This window comes from Hylaeus volcanicus, chromosome 5 (assembly GCF_026283585.1).
Source record: "Hylaeus volcanicus isolate JK05 chromosome 5, UHH_iyHylVolc1.0_haploid, whole genome shotgun sequence".
Classification (NCBI taxonomy): domain Eukaryota; kingdom Metazoa; phylum Arthropoda; class Insecta; order Hymenoptera; family Colletidae; genus Hylaeus; species Hylaeus volcanicus.
In genome coordinates, this window is record NC_071980.1 from 6,111,098 (window position 1) to 6,115,441 (window position 4,344).

The 4,344-nt window shown below is 35.0% G+C and overlaps 1 protein-coding gene across 2 annotated transcripts in view; it reads left to right on the forward strand.

Annotated features, from left to right (window-relative positions):
* LOC128876950 (protein phosphatase Slingshot) overlaps positions 1-4,344 on the forward strand; it is a 54,151-nt gene that overhangs the window by 8,585 nt on the left and 41,222 nt on the right. The gene's annotated exons all lie outside the window — the stretch shown is intronic.

The following is a 4,344-nucleotide window of genomic DNA, read 5'->3' on the forward strand; positions in this document are numbered from 1 at the left end:
TTCTCCTTTTGAACATTTTCTAGGCTTCGAATACATCTGAAGTTTGCTGATATGTTTCTCTCGTTTCTCCTTTTGAACATTTTCTAGGCTTCGAATAAACGCGAAGTTTGCCGATATGTTTGTCTCGTTTCCTCTTTTGAACATTTTCCAAAGACGGAAACGAGACAAACATATCGGCAAACTTCAGATTTGTTCGAAGCCTAGGGTTTTGCCCATCTCTGATTCTTTTTTCTTTCTATCGAATGCTGAGAATCGGGGAACGAAGAAGCGTCTTCTGTGTAAACGCGCGTGTTTACACAATGTGCGATACGACATGTAACGCGAATAAGATAATGTTTCATAAAGTAGACGTCGGCCGCGTATTGTTCTCGGGAAACGAGATCGTTGCAGGGAAAATCGATATTTCGATCGTACGTCGACGGTGTCGGTTCGTTTTACTGTGCTTTGGCCTTGTTATGGAATATAGCGTCCATTTGTCCTAACAATGAGCTCCAAATTTTCCGTTCGTAAGCTATTAGTGTGAGAAGAAATGTGAATTTACAGTGGGTGTAGAAAAAACTGTAAAATTGTAATTTATTAACTTACTTTTTATAAACAATGACATTGTACATATTCTCGGAAATGTCTAAGATAGATAGATTACAAATAAAGATAGCTATTTATGCAAGTTGCGAAATTAACAAGAAAAAAGCAATTAATCGATAGAAATGTTGAAGCAATAAGTATTCGGACAACTGTTTAAAAGTACTTTCTTGGAAATTTCATGTTTTCTAATTCGCACGGAGCAATAAACTAATGCGTTTACTTTACAAACTCTACTGTAAATGGTTCGTCATAAGAATCGTACAAATACTCATTGCTTCTATACTTTCACCCACTTTTCGCATCTTTTTGTTGATTTCGCAAATTATATCAACTAGCAAATGTTGTTTGGACTATGTCTATCTTAAAGACTTCCGAGAATATGTAAAATATCATTGATTACAAAAAAAGAAGTTAAGAAACTACAATTTCACAGAAAAGTTTTTTGGGAAATTGATCCAAATTACACCCGCTGTATGTAACTGAATAACGATACACTTGTTCCCTGATTTACACGGATGATCGGTACAACAGAATTTATATAGTCGTTCAATTAAATTCGCTTAGAACAACGAAAAACAGCAACGGCTAAACGTAAATATTGGGAATTCGAAAATGTTCGTGGCGTTTCTCAACCATTTCCGTGAATTTTTCAATCGAAATAACCGACGCGATCGTTAACATAAACACTGACGTGCGTTCATTGAACCAAAATATCATGCAGAACTTTGTACGCGCGCGTATTGACAAACATATTAAACAATGCCGAGTCTGAAGCTTGACATTCTGGCGTTGCTTTAAGGAGAGGGTGGGGTGAGGTGGGAGCACATTAGGAAACCAAATATTACCTGTTTTTCGAAATTTTTCTTTTCACAGAGTAAAGTTTACTTAATTTTGTTTAACCTTGAGAATATTTTAGGTACGTTTTAAAGAACATTTGGTAATTTGAAATCGCAATTTCTATCATCTGAAATCAATGAAATCTTTTTTACATTATTAACGTGTTCTCTAAGAATATAAAGTAAACTGCTACCAGAACATTTGAAAATTGAATTCTTTAAGAATATAAATATCAACTTTTTAGTTCGTATTCAAGGCATTTAGATAAAGTAAGTTTGAAAACAATCGATCAATTAGTGATTAAATTATCATTTCCACGAGTTGAAGAAATTTTGTTTTTTAAAAAAAAAAAAGTTATATTTCAAAGATTTCTGTGTGAAATGAATTGAAGAAATTACCAAATATACTTTAAAACATACCTAAAGTATTCTTAATGTTGACAAAATCTTTGCATAAATTCTTCTCTGCAAAAGAAAATATCCCGAGAAACACTTAATACTTGCCTTCCTTAAAACTATCTTCATCTTCGTGATGCGAAAGGCATTAATATTAAAGACTACGCAAGAAGTGTACACATTTTACCATTATACGAAATTTGTCTCCTAACAGAGGTAACATCTCAAACACATTGCGGAATTGTCGGATACCGAGAATAAAATTAGCATAATACATAAATATTTATTCATTATCATTTCAGCGCATGTTTTATGTTTAACATATACTATGCGAATCTATAATGGCCACACTCGTCACTTTTAGTACCGCAAAGGTTTCCATTTGAGTATGCATTTAACCCTTAGACGACCACGCAGGGTCCATCGAGGGCCCAAGTTTCATTGGTTCGTTAATAACTCATTGACTTAATTGAATCAATGATTGCCATTTCAGGTAATCCTCTCTTGAACCTCTTTAATTCTACATTATGGTTACATGTTTCAAAGTTATCTTCGATCGACTGAAATCGAATAATTCAGATCCGGGTTCGGTTAAGGGAGAATTTCTTTTCTTTGGAAATGCGTTTCCATTTATTTGATCGAATCAAGTATTTTTTGCTTTCGTTTCGAAATGATTCTTTTCTAATAAACTGTATCGAATTTTGGTAAATTTCGATTCCAACTATTGAAGATAATTAAATACAGCTACAGTAATCAAATACAGCTACAGTAATTAAATACAGCTACAGTGATCAAATACGCATCTTCCTTAGGAATTATGTTTGAATATGCACGGAAACTAACTTTGCACCGTTTCTCGATGAACACATACACGGCGTCTTATTCTTTCATTTATTTTTTAACATTAAGCCTACCAGACCCGGTGAAACGAGCAGTTTCAAATATTTGTGTAACATTATTATATATTTACATAAATTGTATACAATTGTTTCATGCATTCAAATTTAGTGCCACGTGAAATATTGTTGAATTCGATTAAAAAAAGTCTCTTCAAGACCAGTCATTTAATTGCTCGCGATAGATATAGGTATAAATGAAATGTTGGAAGGTTTAGTGTTAAAGAAGATGTATATGTGAAGTTTGAAGTTCTTTGAGCCTCAAATACACACCTTCTTTAAAAAGTAAATGGAAGAATGACGTTGCTTATTTATTATTAATAAATCGCTGTGTGTTCATCAACGAGAACCGGCGCAAAGTTACTTTTTATACATATTCAAACATATATTTCTCAGCAGGTGAGGAAGTTTATTGATCAGAAGTTTGTTTGGGAACATTAGATCAGCTTTTAATATAGAGATTTTAATCAAAGCTCACGATTGAGATTGATAGTTCTACGTAGTTTCACAGTACAGCTGTTACTCGCTGGTGTTTACTCTATCTTCTATAAGTTAATGCATCGCTAAGTTGAAATACACTCGCTTGTAAGTTTCACTGCTTTCAACATCGCATTAGCGTCCATTCACTCGATCATCGTATCTGGCGAATTGCACAGCAATGCGGTGTTGCTTAGAGACGGGAACCACAACACGAAGCACAGCAGACGAATCGAATAATCGTTATTCGAAATTTCGTGTTTCGCTTTCTACGGTGTTTATTCGCGAAACGTGGAATATAACCACGAAGGAATTTCGTTCCATATCGAAATGTTTATTTTATTTTGCAAGAACAAAAGTTCCTCCAATTTCCGAACGAATAGAACGAGTAGTTGATTTTATTAGTAGCAGATGAACTTTGGTTATCTTGGAATGTGTACCAGTTGAAACTGAGTTACAAGTTAGAAGTTCGTAGCGAGTTACATTTTATACAAGTTACTGTTTATTGTATGTATTATTACGCGTTACGAATTAGTGTTAGAAGCTGAAAACATTTTGTAACTTAGCAGCATAGAAATTAGCCACGAGTAGAACCCCGAATCATAGTAAACTCACGCTGTACAAAGTATCTGTGAGAAAGACGAAGAATTCGCTCTCCTACAACTTGAGGATTTAATTACTGACTCCGCGAATATCCTGTTTGTTATATAATGGATATCTTGAGAAACTGTTTTTCAAGCCACGTCAAAGCAGAAGATTCGTGCAGGAAAGTAGAGCCGGTATTCTTGCACCTACTGGATCGTGCCAAATAAAAATTGTGCGAAACAGAGAATCGAGCGTAGGTAATATCGATCCAACTGTAAGGAAGACGGTGCATAGTCAAACACGCGCCACTTAACTTGCTCGAGACAGGGATAACTAAGCCAACCAGTGGCAAAGAAGGCTGTCGTTAAATAAATGACGCGCGGCACAGGAAGATGACCGAGGGCGTCGGCTGAGGATCATTGTTTCGTAGCATATATGCGGCGCCGATTCTATTGGTCGGTTTGGCAGATAAAATTCTTATCTTGATAAATCTTCCAAATAATAAATAAACAACGTTCCTTACTCGTAGAATGATAATTACAGTTCACAGAGTGGAATATTTCACGATA